Source organism: Varroa destructor, unplaced genomic scaffold (genome assembly GCF_002443255.2).
Source record: "Varroa destructor unplaced genomic scaffold, Vdes_3.0 BEIS01000002.1, whole genome shotgun sequence".
Taxonomy (NCBI): domain Eukaryota; kingdom Metazoa; phylum Arthropoda; class Arachnida; order Mesostigmata; family Varroidae; genus Varroa; species Varroa destructor.
This window is the reverse complement of record NW_019211455.1, coordinates 26028033-26047554: the sequence shown is the minus strand read 5'-3', so window position 1 is coordinate 26047554 and position 19522 is coordinate 26028033. Positions and strand designations below refer to the sequence as shown.

Genomic DNA, 19522 nt, shown 5'->3' with positions numbered 1-19522 from the left:
ATTACTTTTGCTAGGCAAGCACGGCTTGATAAGAGAAACTTGCATTGAGAAAATCTCATATACTAAAGGCCACTCAAAACTACCCGCATTCCGTTTCCGGTATGATTACACTATCAGCTATGTAACACGCAGCACTAGTTCTATAAGTACTTGTACTTGCAGCCTTTGAATCGAGTGTCTATTTAACCGTCAACAACAGGACGAGGATGGCTTCAATCTCGGACTTAGTGTGCAACCGACCTGTCAGTAAACTCTTACCTTTGCTAATACTCCCTTTTTCAGTTCAGTGCCATGTGTCTCACTATTGAGCCGTACCGATGTCGTCGACAGCAGAAAGTAACAAGCAGATACAACACGATGTCATGCCATGTACGACCGGGTGCCGGCGGTTGGACCGTGCCACCACTCAAATTCCGTGACATCATGGAACGCCAACGACTGAACCTTTTCGATTGGATAGGCCGCGTGGGAGCAGGAAAGGAGTGTCCTACATTGAAATGCACCGGAAGCTAGTTATCGGCCGCTATCAATCATGCAATTACTACTGGAATAGCGTTGCGCATGACTGCCTCATAGATACTCAATCGTTATTCGTTATCCATTGCAAAGATTGAACGTGACGATAGTAGAACGTTTTCTTAGCTTTCCGTGTTTTTTTCGCCCTCGCTCGTTGTTGGATGGCAAATCACTACTTCCATTACAATTACACTATACGGAACTGAGAGCATCATTGCCAGGAACGCCTTCTGCCAAAAAATATATATAACGGAACTGCGATTTTATCGCACAGTTATTAGCAAAGCCGGGCTGTTTTCCCTCTTCGCGTTGGTTTCCATGAAAACTACGCTTTATGCACGGATCGGCAAAATTAACGGTAACCGTAGTGAGCACATAAGTAGGTATTCAGCCCTTTCAAACAGCCACGAAGCATCATCAAATGAGACTTGTCACTATAAGCAGACGACAAGCACACAACATCGTGTGCGGTCACCGGATGCACAGTTTACGTTAGCGATTGTCAGCTATCGATTAGCGTTGTAACCATAGTTTATGACGCTTTTCTGATGATGATGATCAGACAACGATCTTTATAGGCATAAATTGTTGTATTATGTTAGAAGAAATCGAAACAAATTGGTTTGGAACACACTTATGACGCGAAATCAAGGTTTAGTACCATATTCGATAGACGCAGACCTCGTTATGAACTTACCTCAGCTTGTGCGGCTCGAACTCATATGAAGCCATTTTGATAGGAAAAGAGCGAGGGAAAAACATAGATAGAGATGAAAAAAATCTGTTTTTGTTGACGTCATCATCGTCCCGCAAGATACAGCATGTAAACAAATAGACAGAGGCGAAGCGTCTTCGTAGCGACCGGCCCAACCAGCCAGGCCCGAAATGGCCTAACGCAATCATCGAAAAATTGTGCGCATCTGTGACAATAAATACTGCGATTCTTTGGCGATTCGTGAAACCTTCGAAACGGATATTTCGAAGCTTTCACGAAGGGATGGCGCATAGACGTCCTTGAATGCAGTCCGATTCTGGTGATATGCTCGCCTGGTCTTTTATCGGAAGAATTGACTGTAGGCCCGGGCTGTACGACCTCCCGTTCCGTCAGATGTTGAAGTGACGCATAAATCTAAGAAGTCTAAAGTGGGGGATGATTATCCGAAATGTCAATTTCCCAAATCGAGAAAACCTGTTCAAATCGGAATTATGCTCCTGGTTTTCCTTGTATGTCCGACTTAACCCGGCAGTTGGTTGAGGTGAAGCAATGAAAAATGCACCCGAGATTCACTGAGATCGTCTGATCGGTTAAAGATAGTATTTATCTTTTTTTACTCTTTACCTAATCCTTAAATAGTTGTCACCGAAATGCAATGCTCTGCCATTCATGGCGTCTTTTTGAGTTAATAAACAACTCTGAATCGAGCACAACAAACGTTCATTTGCTCGGCTGTGTCAGACGATCGCATCAGAATTCCGAAGCTCAGCATCAACAAACACCGTGTTCACTGCATCTGAGGCGATCATTGCAGTCATCTACTCAGTTGGAAAGATAAAAAGACAAACGCAATCGCACGCTTCTACTTGTGACGTTTTCTTCAATGCCGGGCTTTCAGCTCGCCTGTGTTTATGGCTATTTTTCGATTGTCTGTTTGTCGGTCCGATTATTTCGCCTTTCTCCGAGTAGTTCTGCACGTTTATGCTCAGTTGACTAAACTGTCAAAAAATCACACACACAGCCGTTTACGTCGATTACGCGATTTCTTCAGAAGATCGTTGATTCGGTGACGAACCAGCTTTCGAGCATAGTGAAATAGCTTCTAGTTTTTGTCTCCTGGCCGTTCACAATGCGCCATAAGATGGACTGCGATGAGGGTAGCAAAGGATAGAGCCAGGCCAGCCGTAAGAAGCACCAAAAGGCGTGACCGACCGCTGGTTTTGCTTGCCACGAAACCATCAAGAACTATTGATCAGCCAAAATAGCGTCCATAGCCCTCGTATTCTACGCGTCGATTCGTTGGGAAATTAGAGACCCACATTAAAGACTTACTTGAAAATGGTAGCGGGCTGCGAATCTTGAAAGGATCACTTCACATATAACATCAGTGCTAATTAATTGAAAAAATAGCTTAAATAGTATTCAGAGTTCTAAAATGATAAGATATGAAGAAAAAGTATACTTCGCGTCTTTCCTTGCAATAAATTTTTCGGACGTATCAGTTGATTGTCTGTCTGTTTGTGCCTAAGTTGTAAGTTTAAAAATTTCATTCGTTATGGCCTCCATGACACTACATACTAACTAATGCAGCTGAACATAATCTAAACGCATCAGATGAACGCATACCGGGAAGTTGAACTTCTTCGATATTAAACGGTAAGACTATAGCAACGTATCTGTGGATACGTACGAAAATAGAGAAACGATCTACACAGCTATTTGTGCAGTGAAAGGCCACAAATTTAAAAAAAAAAAAAGTACAAGGTAGTATTACAAACAAAAACAAGCATACGTGGCGGCCAGCTGCGAAACTCCACAATGTTCACTACAACAGTGGCTACAGGAGTATGCGACCGATGTTTTTGAAATTGAGCGTGTTCTCAAGAAAAAAAAATACCTTTAGTTACAATTTTCAATCTTTGGGTGTTGAATCCCGCCTAGCAGCCAGCAATCGGGGCAAGATTTTTATCAGCACGGTCCTCTCGATATTATCCGATGGCTTCTTGACTGGTCTAGCAACTTTACCAGCGGAACGACTTTTTAGACGACAACAATAGGAACTACCTTCTTACCGTTATTGATGTATGTATCCACCGTTAAACAAACCTGTTATGAACAGTCTCTATCGAAATCGCAGTTTGTCAGCTGTTACTTGCTCGATAAGCAGTTAATTTTGTTTCTGTTCTTATCGCCCTCGTCGCCCTCCCCTGCGCAGACACAAGACAGAGCAGGACAAAAACGTTGTAACACCAGTTAAATCATCACCAGTTGGATACACAATCAGCGCAGCATCATCAGCGGTCGATCAGAGATGGTAATATCGTTGGTGGCCAAAAGTGAACGTGGCGACAACATTACCACCCTCGACGTTTTTGCCTGTTTCTGCTACAGTGCCTAACTCGCTGCCATAGCAATGCAAACCTTTTTACTGGTAATTGTCAACGTCATCGAGTAAGCTGGCCATGGTAGTATCAAACGAAAATACCGAAAGCAGCTCCAGCGCTGGACAGACGGACGGCTACGCAGTATGCGGAAATCCTCGGTAAGTATTTGGTAGCGGCGGTAGCAGCAGATCCACGATACCATTGTTTACATTGCTGCCACTGGTCGTATGGCTACTTGGCAATGTGGCGCGTAGTGAAAACAGGCAGATACGAAACGAGAGGACGCCGCATCTCTCTGAAGGGCGTTGACGACAACGTTTGTCGTAAGAAGGTCCACCACCGAATGGTCGGGCGCCTTAGGCCGAGTCTTCAGCGCGTATCGGCGCAGTGTATCCGATCATAGCAACACTGCCACAACCAATAGATATCAAAAGCTTCATACTGGTACAACGCCAAATATGGCATTCATCATAATTTCGAAATTCACTGAAGAACCATGCAGGAGATTGACGAGCAAGAATACTTATTTCGAGTGCCGGGTACTAAGCTTGTGAACTGAATTTAGCCGTACAATTGTCAGTTAGTATAGAAAAGATGCAGTGTAGACTCAGTCCACGCCCAAAGTTATTCTGATACATACAAAACTGTAGGGGCAAAACAATTAGCATTTGTCAAGTATTGGCCCGTGACATGTTTACTGATGAACTTCAGCCACGGTCGCTAGTTGCCATCATTACGCAATGAGAAAGTTTGGAGCGGACACAAGTTTTTGCTACTGAGCAAATGTTCGTGTACCAACTCAACGAGATAAATGCGTTGCGTCCTACTTATTCAGCTCGTTCTGACTTCGAGCATTTAAATATCAGATCTAGTTAGCAGAGTGTTCATTCAGTTGACAAACTTATATTGATAATATATTTGTTACGGTAGGCAGACGATGTCTCATGGTTATTGACATTCTCCCCCCGATCGTTACGATAGCTTCGGAAGCTGTGGCGGAAAGATTCTCGATAGAATCACCGTCAGGAAGACCAAAACTCGACTTTTGTTCAGGCATGTACATCTTTTCTGTATGAACATTCCAGAGTCTTGAAAATCGATCCCGTGGACTCGGAGACGAATGCTTAAGCAGGAAGCCAAGACTGACTGGTCTGTCCTACTTCGTAAACATAAAACGGTCCCACCTAAGCATTTGCAGGACACGTCTGCCCAACCTTATTGGTCTACAGGTAGTTTATAGCGAAAATCGGATGAATAATCCTGCCTGAAAAGGCAGCCCAAACGGTTTTGCTTATCTGGAAAGATTGGAATCGCAGACTTCATTTTTTGCCTTAGCCTTAAGACTGATCTACTACACCTAAACACAAATGTGACTAACCTCCCGAAAGGGCCCAGATAAAACAGCTGGAAAAGCAGCACCAAAACAATAATAACCTTAATAAATAAGACGATAATTTATTTATTCGGTATTTAGAATTTGAAGAAGATTATTAAAATGGTCTATTGTATACGTCCTTTGTCGACTATTAAAACCATACAAATAAACTTTCAATGATAGTTCTTATAATTTTCGGACTATTGTTTCGTATGCTACATTGCCAGACACAAAGCCAAAACAATCTCATAGTCAGTATAATTATAGTTACGTTGTTTTTCGTGCTGAAAAAACATACCATCTAAACTAGATAGGAATATAGTAAAACAGCATAAGCATCTGTTCTTTTGAAACTAAAGTCTTCTTAGCTTGTGGCAGGAATTGGACGAATCAAAAGGGAAGTTTCATTTAATTTGTACAACCTCGGGACCTCTATGCCGTAGGGCAATTAGGCTCTATAACAAGGCTGCAGTCAAGAACGAGGCACTATAGGCGTTCGTATCTTGCAATGAACATAGCGTCCTTTAGTGGCGCTATGACCTGGCTCGCAGCTTTCCACAGAATCTATCATCGGACGGCCTCACTTCGCAAGCTGCATTTAAGCGATAATTATGCTTTGAAAAGAACCTCAATTTGCCCCATTTAGCAGCAGCGCTAAAATACATTCTTGTACCGTATTCGTGTATCGTCACCTTGTCGTCCCATTGAGCAGAGTGGGATAAATGTACAGCCTATGATATGATCAGCCCACCTGAATAAACACAGGGTAGAAGGTCGCCATGCATTCATTGTCCTACTTACAAAAGTCTTACAGATGCTCTAACCAAGCCTTATCAAGTCTTATATATGCTTGGTGACGTAAGAAAGACGCAGCGACGGGCCAAATGTCCTAAACCATGTCTTGGCATTGGAGATCATTACAACTGCAGAGAACCGCTCGTTTGAATATTTAATTCAATTAAATTATTCTACTTACGTAACAAGAAAAGGTGGGCTATATTCGTAACAGCGTTATCCAACGACCTGCCCCAGTAGAAGGAGTGGCAGGAGAAAGGAAGCTCTGTCATCATTTTCGGCCCACGCTGCGATTTCAACTAACTTGCTTGAATACCTATTGTTTTTGCACGGGTATCATAGCAGCCAATCATAAACAAAGTACACATGTTAAATATAATAAATAAATAATTTTTTAAAGATAAAGAGAGACCACGCCGTTTTTGCATCGATGTGTTAATGCCTTTTTGTTGCAGATAGCTGATATAAAACTGTGTTAGTTACTGGTCACTACTGGTAACCTTGATAAGTCTAAAATTAGCCTTATATTAAATCCTCGCAACTATTTTTTAGGTTATAACAAGAAGCTGAACGAAATGTCTAAAAAAAACGGCCTGTGCAAGCAAAAGCAAAGGGCGGGCTGTCCGCGTGCTAGCGCTAAAAAAATGGCGCAGAACTTTTGGATCTTCTCAGCTAGCGGTGGATGAGATTTTACAAATTTACTTTCGCTCATCCCGTTATTAATAATCGCGTTCTCATAACCGACGAGTGGCTCCCAGTGAAGGTCAAATTATGTAAAAGTAAAATGGAAGCATCTTTTTGGAGCGAACGCAAAACGTACCCCGCACCCGCACACCGAGGTCCCCATACACAGAGCCGATATGAACGTCCGGACCTGAAAGCATTCTTGCCTCGTCTGTCCTTTTTTGAAAACTGAAATATTAGGAAGCCGCTTGACGCCACTTGAATTGTTCAAATTGAAAAACCAACAAACTGGCCAGTCGAGTGAGACAGATCTGCTAAGCCAGCGGCTCCACTACCTGCTTCTTGCCTCCCAAAAAATAAGCAATGAAGCTCATGGAAACGCCCCCACCTCCTCACGTTGTCGGAAAGCGTGTTGCAGCGGCGGAAGCACAGCAGCGCCACCCAGTGGCGCTTATGTAAAGAAACAGTTTACCACCGGTATGAAATCGTGCACAGCCTGAGCGAACCGGGTGTCCCAGGCAAACTCCGTGCGTATTCAAGTCTCACTTCATTAACTTACCATGTTTTCTTGATTGGTGTTCGATGGACGTTACTTCATTCAATGCATAAAAAGCAGCGTACTTGCTCTGTGTGCATTGCTTCAAGATCTGCATGAAACTCGCATTGGTGCTTTAAGAGCTGAACTCGAAATAACTTTACTCAAACAAGCCAACTGAACTAGAAGTGTTTATACATTGATAAGTACGGTAACTAGTATTATTATTACTATATATAGTACACGAAGCAACATCTTCTGCTTACAGCCAGGCATGGTGAAAGTCAGTCACCTGGCAGGCTTTTACAGAATATATGAAAGGCCCTTGAAAGCGTCTGGTAGTACCACATTACCGTTGAAGGACTTCTGCTTCTGCGAACAAACGGCCACTAACATGCTGAATCGAACAAGACAAGCACTAGTGGATTTCCGGAGTGTCATCACCGCCGAGACAATCGCCGACGAATCGTCCAAACGGGCAGCTTCGGCGCCTATAGAGCTGTCATACCGTACGCTCGTAGAATTTATGTTAGCCCTTTCGAACCGCTCAAATGCTCATTACTTTCGGCAGGAACTGAGTTCGTCAACAAGACTTGCTCAGGAGCCCGTAGCAGGAACACATCTTAATATAACGTTTCTAACTGGCCTGCGCATATGAATTTCAAACGAAGGTGATTTTGCCTAAATTAAGGAATATGCAAGTTTCAGTAAATACGTTTGCTTGAGGCAGATTTAAATGTTCTATTTGTTACATAAGCTTATTCCGCTTTATAATGATGCCGCGGAGTAATTTATTTAAACGTTGGCCCTATTTTTGCCCTAGAGACGACCGCTGCCTATGACAAACTGAAGGCTACTGCAGTACTCTCAAACCAGTATTGCTAGAATTAACAGAAAAGTAATATTCGTTACTTTTTTTTATTCATTCTTCTCCATGTTTGTTTGCTGCAATGGCGCCCATGTTCTCTTTTGCTAGTTTACTGTTGGCTCTTGTTGTTTGCATTAACAGTTCACTTATCCTTCAACAAATATCCCGAATCAACGAAGTCTTACCGGCTGCATTTTACTCCGCCTCCTCATGTATCCACGTATCAGACCATACAGACAGCATCAAACATTGTATTGTCCTTGTTCAGTTGACAAGCGTGTCACGCCGAAGTCGAAACGAACGGCCAAACCAAACAGCGATGCAATGCATCCAGCGATCTGACGTTGTTGCCGGATAACGCCCATCCGGACATTGCCATCAATGGCTAGTTATAGCGAATATGGCAGTGGCCAGCTCAGACCAGATCCTGCGTACACTCGATTCTAACTAGTCAAAATCAACCAGACGACTGCTTCAGTACTTGGTATTAGACGCTGAGATATATACATATATGTGTGTGTCTGTGTATACATGTGTGTGTTCGTGAGTGTGTGTGTGTGTGTGTGTACCTATTAGAAACGCTAATGGAGAAACGTCATGAGCGCGTCTGGCTTTAATTAGTACAATATAAAAGATCATACGGATACACACTGAATTAAAACACGCGAAACTTTTTCTTTTTTTTTTTTTATGTATTTTTCCGGAGTTCACGCAACGTGTAGCCGTATAGCTCCAGCGGGTTATCCATTACTTAGCCCATCGACCTTTTTGAATTCACTATAATTTGCCGTTTTTTCCTCTTCTTGTTGTAAGATCAAACAAAATTCGACATTACTTTGGATTCAATTTATTATTGTGAGTGTGAGAGAATAATGTATAATTGTTTATTTGAAGATACAAAAAATCGAGAAAGGTTGCACATCTTCCTTTACATATTTAACCGACGTCCGGACATGTTCTGCAACGCCTTTGGGTAAAATTTAAACTTTTTTAAATCCATGTATATTCTAGCGTCGGAAGTGGTTCGTGTCAAACAGTTTTCATGAAGTTTCGTGGTCATATAGATAAATAGATAATTTTAAGTTAGTTGCAGTAGTATTTTTCATGTAATTAATTAAATTACATATTCAGACGACCCGCGAACACCTACCTCTCTATCGGGAGGCGTGTGCTTCGCATGTACGAGAACAAGATTTTTTATACTTACCACCGTATAGACCTCGCCAGCGTGCAACTGGTGCAAATTAAATATTTGTTGATGAAGAAAAATTTCAGTCAAGAGGACCTTATAATGAAGACATTTGATTCGCTCAGACAATCATTGCTTTTTTAAGTCTTATGCTCTGAGTTTGAAGGTTTTGGGTAGAATACTCCAATACGACTCTATTCACGATGAGATTTCATTATTGCACCAGAGACTGTTAACTACGATAGAAACCAACCAGGAGCGACCGACAGGGCATTATTAGAATAGCCGAAAAACAAGGACAAGTTGGCGACCTTATCTGCAAGGAACGATTTATCGTTTTTGCATTACGCCACAGCTGGTAGCCTCGGCTACGGCGTGTTTTCCTCACGTTTTTGCCCAAAGAAATTTATTCGCTACTCATCGATTACTCCTTCCTTTTCACGGCTAATGGCGGGCTGTGAGTCCCATCTGGGTCCAGCCAAGCTGCGTCAGAGGTCAATGACTTCGCATCAACCGTTGGGCGAGGTCGATTGGCGCATCGGTGAAAGTTCCGACTTTTTCTCCTCTGCTCCTGTTTTTGACAGCATATGAGAACTGCAATGCATCTGTCCAAGTTTGAATTGCTTTTATTGTTGACACTCGTAGGTATTATATGGAAAGCCGACAGTAATGTCTGCATAGAGAGATTTCCCAACTACGTCATGGAGACTCAACCAGAAAGCAAGCTCACTCTTTAAAGTCTACGGATATGATTAACTCAACACAACACATTATAAACGCCGGTGGATTCTCTTGAAGATGAGTTGGAAAACCTCTGCCTAGCGAAAATCAGACCGTTTAGCGAATCTATATATGGAAAAAATAACGTAGCACCGTTTAATCAGACTACGAGTGGTGATGATGACAGTCATTATTATCATGGCAATGGTTGTTTGTTATGGCCTTCTAAATCGATGTAGTGATACGGCCGTATCGGTTGCCTATCGCTCTTTCATAACAAAATACATTTCTGAATTCCTTTTTTTCGGGCAGATTTTAGAAAATTCCAATGCTGTCTACGCTCGCAATTTGCTAATCTTACATAAAATGGTATGAACGCCCAGGCTTGACGCTACTTACGATCGGAGCTGCTGAAAAGTCTTGCCTATTACTCCTATATTTCGTGTCCGGCTGTACTTCGAATCTAATTCTTTAACACGCATCCATATTTATGATGCACGCCGACAATGAGTTTCATAGTTAGTGTACTAATTCCTACAATCAAACCTCACTCAGTTGCAGCCTTGACTACTATAATTACAGCTACCTGCTTTGTTCGTAAAACTTTTATGGAAAGATGAACGAAGTACTAGGCAAGAGGCTAAAGCATATTATGGTGACAGTGAGGCCACTCATGCTGAACATGATATATATAACTTGATGATACATATGACGGGACAAACATGCTTTGCTTATAGAACCTGGCCCTGCCGAACGGTAAGTCCTTGCCGTTCCCCCACTGCTCAGCGTTCGGAAGTCCGCCTTCGACGCAATAGTATGCATGAGGCACGTGCACTTACTCCCAGAGCGTGCTTCATTACAGTAGTAAGCAAAGACGCGTTCTCGATGGCCTGTTCAGCCTTTAAGGAAAAGCGTGATCTCGTCGACGAGGTGGCCACAACCCTTCGAGCTTTTGTTTTCCTTTTCTAAGTCGCTCTTCAAAGCAGACAGCAAAGAGGGCACTTATCTGCACACTCGCAACTTTCATCACCGTGAACTAAGCGAATGTCATTCTTAGCCACAGGTCAATGGAATCAAACGAGACGGCGGAAAAAAAACGCCAGCAAAACTAACAAATGGAAACGTTTTTCGTGAGGATTTTTGTCATTCTGTTTACATTGTCTGAGTCAACTTGCTCGGAAATCATCGTATGATACGAAATATCGCATACTATGTTGATGTCCGCCGAAGGATCTCGAATGGTGGAGTACCTTAAACCAAAAGATAAAAATATACGAAATTCCAGCTGGCTAACCACCTACAGCGGTCATTTTTGACCCTCGGAAAATGTCGCAAGAATTTCATGGCTCTGTTAAGCACAATTTCACTGTAGTACATCTAAATAAAGAGATGAATTGTCAATTTTTTTTCCCCGTTCACATATTTTTATGTTTAAAAGCTAGTCTATTATCGGCCGAACGACGGAAGCCGCTTGAGAGGGATGACGTACGATATGAACCTATCAAAACTATAGACTGCAAAAAAATCTTTTGATAGTGAACCGAGCTTAACACTGGATGGGTCTAATCGACAATAAAACGTAGCTTGAGCTAGGTAATATAAGTACACAATGCTAGTGGTAGCTGAACCGTCGAGAACCAATAGCTAAATTGTATATGGGCATGATGTTACAGCAGTTTGAAACCATCTGATTGTGCGGCGTAGACTAATGTTAACAAATACCCATACCGCCAACTACCGTCGGTGTTTTACGGAAGAGAAACAGTGTGACCACAAAAATGAACAATCCATACTATATCCCAAACTGGGTATGCATATCGAGCTGGTAAAACAACGATAACCCAGCGCTGTCTATGCAAGAGAATAGCTTTTGTATATTATATCGACCGCAATAGCTATGCTATCGTATCAGGATTCATCCTCGAGCAAATCGGTTACGAGTAACGAGCGGCTGACAGGAGTGATCCTTGATGGATATGTAGTATTATTGCAAAAACGGATCGTTTGGTCGATACAATCACAGCGAGCCGAAACTGACCATAGTCAAAATGCTCATAATTGGCAAAAAAAAAAATATTTAAAAATAGACAGTTTTCGAGATCAGCTTCCTCTTCTGTATAAATATTCGACACGTGTAACAGCAACGACAATGACATATAAACATTTACTGGTAATAACACGGTCATCATGTAAGCACTGAAGGTTCAAGTGAACAAGTACGACCCGGGGTACTTTAGGGCTACATATGTGTATACCCGACATGGGTCAAATAAATTAGCTACCCAAAAACTCCGCCCACTGTTAAGTTCGACGGGACATATCTCCGCAGCGGCGTTCAATTTACATTGGGCATTTGATTTTGCTTTCTTTCGTTCACGGATAGCCCTACATTGTTTGAGATAATGTAGTTATTCAGGCAATTATAGTGGTCATCTATTTGATACTAGCGACATCGTTGTAACTACAGATTACTCCGAAATAGATCTTAGTCACTTTTGCTTTTCTCGACTATATATTATTCGTAGTGAAACTACGAGGCAGCCAATTTTAAAAAAGCTATTACGAAAAGAAATCGCTGAGTGAGCCGTCTATCACTAAAAAGAACAGGAAACAAGAATTGAAGATGGTACACAATGCAGCGAGGAAGAGCGGATGATTCTGATTACCCCACAGAAAGACAGATTCGTAACTGCGCCAACAAGGCGTGGAGTCACTATTTCTATAAGGACTTTCCTATGCTATCCTAAAGCAGTCAAAGCATTTCGGCCAAGCTGTACAGGGAAGTATATGTGTTTCAAATGAGCCCAACAACAAAAAGTTCGACAATTGAAGAATAGAATAAAACAGTTTTCAGATGAATCGCACTTGCGAAGGTTTGAGTGGTAACGTTCAGCGCTTGTATAGGCGTTTCGATGATAGATCACACGAGTCTTTCGCGATCCAACAAGTAAAACAATGGTGTAGACTGTAATTTCCATCCACAGCACAGAAACGGCTCATTTCACCAACAGGATTATTGAAAGACGACAATATATAGTGAGTCAATCTAGAATCTGTCCAATGTCGCCGCAGGAACTAGCATGGTTGCCTGCTGGTAACTACGTACGACAAATCATGTCACACGGCAGTATACCTCTGAGGTATTAAACGTTGCTGATGTCGGAGAGCTGACATGGCCTGGAAATTCATCCGACTTGAATATGACCGAAAATGTGTGGCGTTGTGTGTAAAAGATGGTACCAGGCCAAACAAAAATTTACGAATATGCCCCAATTGAAAGACACAGTGCCCCAAGGTGGGCCCAGGACTCGGACGTGACAAGAATAGTGCATAGATTCATTCGGAGCATGCTAGACCGAGTTGCAGTAGTCTATCACAAAAAAAAAAGGGTGAGACTAGACTTCGTGAGTTACCCTCTCGACCACAACAGTTTAAACATGTTTGTTTAGCTATAGTGTTGTCGCAGAGGAGGCTTTCACATAAGAAACGCACACTGATATTTAGTCCGCGCTGGATATCCCACATATCTTGTTCTCATCGTTTATAGTTAGCTTCCTTTATTATATGCCTATACATGTTACATAGAAATGGATGCATATTTGTGTTGATATAACTTTACACCCGAATAGAAATAACCTTGAACCGCAATAAGCAATAAGAATAATAATGATGATCACGACAGTTGCTGATCAAATACAATAGCCAGATGCTGGCCTGTGGTGGCTGTTTTGAGCACTGGTTGGTAGTTCCGAGTCCGCCAGGCGTATACGCACAAGTCTTGTCACTAGAGAAAAATCGAACTTTAATTGAGCCATGTTGTCTGATCTGTTTGTTACCTTCACAATTTCGTAATAGGTGAGGACCTCCTTCGAGAATGTGCAGAAACCCTGGTGAACGTATTTTAAAGGTCTCTCTGTCGGCTAATAGACTGACTGAGTCGTGATTCCATACAGGAGTACAAACAAACACTGTTAATTAACTTTGACCGGGAATAAAGCTTGCTAGAAAAAGCTCTAAGCAAATCTCTAACGATCTGTCCGATCACGATCGTCCCACATTGTCTTCTCTTTCTGATCGCGCACAGAAAAGAGCGTTTGCAACAGACTTCGAGAAAAAGTGTGTGTTCTTTAAGTGTTCACCCCCTGCGACAGTCAATGTCCCTGAAGAGATCGTGTTAGATAGATACTCCTAGTCGTTCTGACCAATTCGCCCATCTGTCCGCAAGCCTGTTTGCCTTCTCGACCTTCTCGTGTAGACAAAATACCCCTCTCAGATAGAATAGCCTGGCAATATTAGTAGCAACCCCTTTTTTACTATATACCTCATAGTGATAGCTCAGGTTCTAAATGCCCGCAAAAGAAAACTATGGTGCTAACAACGAATATCATCTCTACAAAGGCGGAGAAGACGCACTGCGAGCTATTTAGAACCCAAGTCTATATGTACAATTGATTTTAATAAGGCTTTAGATGCTGTATCCATATTAATTGCAACCAATATATTGCCTGGGTTGTTCCCTTTTAAGGTACTTGCTGACACCCAATTCAAGATCGTATAATCTACTAAAATTTCTACGTAAGGGTACAGTGTAAAAACGAAGACGCAGGAGAAGCACAATCCATTTATTTGATAATGTATCAATGCAATCTGATGAGCTTTCTCTGCGATAAAGTATTGTATATTGGCTGCTTTTGTTATCTGTACTTATGAAGAAGCAATTTTATTGATACGAACGAGCCACCGAAGAAAAATCACGTTAAGAAATACGGAGCAAAAATATGAAGCAAAATGTACAGGGAAGTACGATATACATCAACACATTAATAAGGCCAAGTAAAATAGGCCCCATAGCAACAGTGTCAGAGGACGCAGCTTCGCTTTGTAAACGCCTTCTCCTCATAAAAGCTATCGCTATCGTATTTTAAACGGTGTAGCCGCATGCACAAATAATTCAATACTACTTTGCAATATCTAAGATATATTCGCAGCCATTGAAAATTAACATGCCAAGGCGCTTTCTTCCATTTGCGTATACGTATTGCCTTTACTATATTCAAAATTTTTCAAATTTCTCGCGGGCTTGTGCAGACCATGTTGTTCTGCTTCTGGTAAATGTGCACGATAACTATAGACGATTATTATTATTGCCAGGCAATTAGCTCAGCTGCACCGGTGTATGTACTAGACAGTATCGCACGTGGTTTCCTTTTTTCACGTGTACGATCCGATAGAGCGCCGCACCTAACTACTATCTGCTAGGGATCTGAGCATGTGTACAAGAAAGGCACGTGCGAAAATACTTTTCCGTTGTTTTTTAATTGATCAGCACATAAGCAATAACATGCACAGAATGTTTGTTGCAAACGAGTCGTAACAGGGGGGCATTCGTGAACATCGCGGCGATCAGCCGATTCTCTGTCCATATTTAGCATACACACATGGTTCTATTGAATGACAACGGATATATTACACACAATTAAAGTGTGTTTGAATTAGAATTATTTGACATGTGAGAAAAACTAGAAACGTGTAATGTACGAGTGAGTGTGTCCAGTACACACAATGGAACTATACGCGACATATATTGAAGAGAATCTGTATTCAACCAATACAAATAAAAGATAGCATTTCTGTTCCTAAATGTATATCTTTTATCTGTATTGGTTGAATACAGATTCTCTTCAATACAATGTATAAGTCCCCGTCTCCAAAGTTCTACGCATACCCCTGATAGGTTGGTGGGAAACGAACTGCCTGCTAATCTTAGGGACACCTTATGGTCTAGGTTCGAACCCGCGCATGGACGGACCTCGCCTCGTGCTGGGAGCCAGCCAGGCGTCCGTTAGAATGCCTACCGGCGATATCGGTTCTAAAAGAAAAAAAAATTTTCTCGTTCCCGCCCGCATTGTACAGGCGTTCGAACCTTCCGAGCAACGTACTCGTGCATAATGTGGGATGGGATTTGGTCGATCTCTGTACGTTCGAGCACCTTTATTTGCTGTTAAACTCGGCTCGTCTCACGGCAGATTGGTGGGATCTGCTCACGAGGGTTGTTTCCCTTTAGCCTTTATCAAAGCGCAATCTGTTGGCAAAGACCTGGTATACTAACCCGGCGGCTCAGCTTACTGTATATGAGATCTTCGATCTGATTAGAAGTTAACCCACGTAGGGGACGAAAGTATTCTGCCGCGTGTTGCGTTTCCGTGAAAAGATTTGCACGAACGAACCTAAATGAAAAGAGGGATTCGTCCTGGCTATTAGCTGTCTGTCGACAAATATTTTTCAATTAAGTGTTCTAAGGATGAGGAAGTGGAAGCACTTGATCGAACTAACGTATCGGTTCACAAGAGCTTCTTTATACATACCCTCAGTCAAGGCCTGCCCCTTTGGTTCTTAAATAGGTCTTGAGGTGGCTGAAAGTCGTTGCTGATGTTGAAACAAAATCAATCTCTCTAATTAGCATACGCGCGACCTAATGCGTATGTTGAATAGGGAAACCTAATATTTTATCAACGTGGCCGACCACCTTTCGACAATATGTGGTACAATTCGAGGTCGACGTTTCATCGCAACGTGTTGGATGTTTGTTTTCGTACGAATTATAGTCAGGGGTTTTATTAGCCATGATACTATAACACTGATTCAAATGAAAACAAGCAGCAAATAAAAGTTGTGGACTTCATTTACGTTGAATGGCTAAACGACGCTGTCCTCTGCGTGTTAAGCCCTGCCCACTTTTACTACAAATTCGTGCTTCTTTCTTTCCAGTTCGGTCTTTGTGAGTCAGTTTGTGGAATCTTTATGACCGATAGTGGTACGAGATCGGCACTCGTGATTCCACTCGTCGACAGCAGAGAACAGGCTCGACTACACAACCAAACGAGTGGCCCTAAAAATCAAAAGCTGGCCTATGTTCTGCTGTTCTCTCATTTTCGCGTGACGCTTTTACGGCTGTCTGCTGTTTATCCGTCGCCTATCGATTTATATATAATATTATGATTAGTGTTATTGCTATGGTAAGGCAAGCGGAAAGCCGCACCGACGCGCATTGGAATGAAACAACACCCATAGATTCTACTCAAAAGCTTCCAGAAACTGCGGTTTTCCGCACTTTTGAAGCTGAGTATCATCGCTTTGCTAACCAAAATACTATGTGTTTCAAGAGTACTGGACAACTGGCCACATTTGGATAGAGCTAATAACAAAGCTAGCTTATTTACGTTTCAAAAACCAAGTACGCGTTTTTCGGTTTGAAGGGATATGGCGTGTAATAGCTCAACTACTTTAAGGAGGCGTTACATACAAGTATGTCAAAACCACGTGGTCACGAAATGTGTTTCAAACTGTTGTGTTTTAAATTCAAATGGTTAATCCCTCTAAGCCAAGGGGTCAGCCAGGAGCTCCAGAAATACATACAACAGCTCCTCGACTCGCTCAGCAATTTTTCCAGCGTCCATTCTTTTCCTTATATATTGACTAATAATTGACTATAATGACACTCTGCTGATGGATTCTACAACGCAACTATTAAGCACGTCAACAACGCTGGCGCTAAATGCCCGGATCGGCGATCTGTGCTTAATCTTCACTCACAAACTGTGTTGACAAAAACTTAATCGGTGGGCATAAGTGGTCATAACTGTCGAAATGCTCATTGTCTTATGGCTCTGTACTGTGTGTCTTACGTTATCGTATTGCGGTATCGTGGCGGCATCAATATTGCAAACTTGTAACGATGATGATCATCCGGTTGTCGACTGCCTACCATGAATTTTCTCCGCAAACAAAGAAAACCAACGGCACCTCTTTTGGCAGTTATTCTTCTCGACAATAACAATAATAAGCATACTAGCAAGAAAATGCGTTGTATTATGGGTAAATTAGCACTAATATATATATATATATATTATAATATATTATAAGTAAATATAATACAATGCACGATCTGTCTATCGTGCTCACTTGCTGTCGCTTCATCTTCACAGGCGACCCCGTCCAACGACAAACAACATTTCGGCAGTGTCGCCTGCGTAAATGTTGCGGCCTGCTGCCCTAGGACGACGAATCAGCACCGCCGCCGTGACGATGGCACACATAAGCGGCAGAAGCTGTCTGCGAATCTAGAAATGTCGGCCCCTACTGTTTCCACCAGATTTATCACGGCGAAAGCGAATCACGTCTTCCTCATTATTTTCAAGAAATTATATAATATACGACAAGATACATACCCATGACATACAGACGTTCAGGTAATACTCCAGAATCGAGTGAAACGGATAGGCAAAGGTAAACTTTTGATACCCATTTAGCGGCACAAATATACCGCTGTCCAGCAGATTATCTTGTAAATTATAATAGTAAGAAATATCTAACGTAAGTTTTTCCTTTTGCTTTTATCCAAGTTTGTTGCAAATGATTTTTGTTTGAGTTTTCTCTGTTAAAATCACGAACTAATCGCAACGTCTGATTCGAATCCTATGGATTCAATGAACCGTCATGGCTTCCATCAGCCCCGATGTCGCTGGTAGCCGATAGCAATTGCCAAAGAAGCAAAACATGTAGTAAAATGACTGAATAATCTGCACTCTCTTGACTGTCTGCAGTTTTATTCGTTCCCCGTCACTTCAGCAGCATCTGATCGCAGTGGAAACCAAATGAAAACATACGCCCGTACATACAGAAAACCAAAACTGCACCAGACACAAGCAATTTACAAGGAGAAGGAATTTATGGTGGATAACGCGTGCCGTTGCGGTGGAAACAACGATTACGCGGGCCAGCGCGATGCGTCACTTCGCCAGCAACCCGCTTTCCTTTGTAAGTGGATGGCCTAGTGACATAAACAAGAATGCATCGGGAACAAAGTTACCACTCACACGAATGGGAATCATTTGAGCAATAACAATTCAATAACGATGGTGGACACAACGGCCGCAACAAACACAGAAACGAACCTAAACTACGTTCGAAGAATCGATGACGTTTGCGGTCATCAGTATGAATGCGTTCAGCTGCCGGCTTCAGAGCGCACTACTCGTTTGACACTACAGAAAAACGCTCAACGCAGAAAAGACGGAACGAAACAGAACAAATTTCATGTTACTAACGAAGATAGCTCCGGCAGCTTGTTGTACGGTGGAGAGCACACAATATACACGAGTAACAATGACTCAAACATCAGCTTGAAATATGTATTGCTACCGCGTTGTATATAGCAAGCGGTAGAGGTACACAATGAACGCATGCTGGCTCGCATGAGATTTGGGTTCATTTTCGTTAATCTACAGTTGATTTTGAGAAAATAAAACTTCCATTTTAGAGGCTGTGTGTGTTCTCACTGTACAATGCAGTACAGTAAGTTTCATCAGCAAAAATCATTGTGCAACTTCTTGATAGGACCGGCAGTGTAACAAATAACTTAGCGTTAATTGCACAATTGTCCACGTACTCTCATTAGGACGATAGGACACGGTAGCAGCGCACATGCAGACTGTCATCCTTATAAAGTACTGCAAAAAAAACTTTCTGCCTAGAAATATTTAAGTGGCAGCAGATCCGATTCGATCGATAAGTGCATGAGTAAACAATGACAATTCTCATAAACCGTCCGTCTAAAAACGGTCGTCAATTGAACGAATCCACACGGCAGATTTGAACGATACTAATAAACGGTCCCATCCAATTACATCGTAACTTAGTAGTTGAAGTACAAGTTCGCATCGGTCGTTCCAGCAAGTATGT

The 19522-nt window shown here is 42.1% G+C and overlaps 1 protein-coding gene and 2 long non-coding RNA genes across 15 annotated transcripts in view; 2 read left to right on the top strand and 1 right to left on the bottom strand.

Annotated features, from left to right (window-relative positions):
* The window catches only part of cora (erythrocyte membrane protein band 4.1 like coracle), a 65915-nt gene that overhangs the window by 33721 nt on the left and 12672 nt on the right, over positions 1 to 19522 (bottom strand). The window contains exon 1 of one of the 13 annotated variants that reach the window (XM_022790096.2): positions 259 to 405. The exons of the other annotated variants lie outside the window; for them this stretch is intronic. The gene's annotated coding sequence lies outside the window, so the exon portion shown is untranslated. Of the gene's footprint in view, positions 1 to 258; positions 406 to 19522 lie in introns of those variants that run through there. 13 annotated transcript variants of the gene reach the window in all.
* LOC147757593 (uncharacterized) lies at positions 2836 to 6194 on the top strand. The gene is made up of 2 exons (XR_015321025.1): positions 2836 to 3773; positions 4701 to 6194. It is a non-coding gene; the product is annotated as an uncharacterized LOC147757593 (long non-coding RNA).
* Positions 16636 to 19104, top strand: LOC147757592 (uncharacterized). The gene is made up of 2 exons (XR_015321027.1): positions 16636 to 17656; positions 17767 to 19104. It is a non-coding gene; the product is annotated as an uncharacterized LOC147757592 (long non-coding RNA).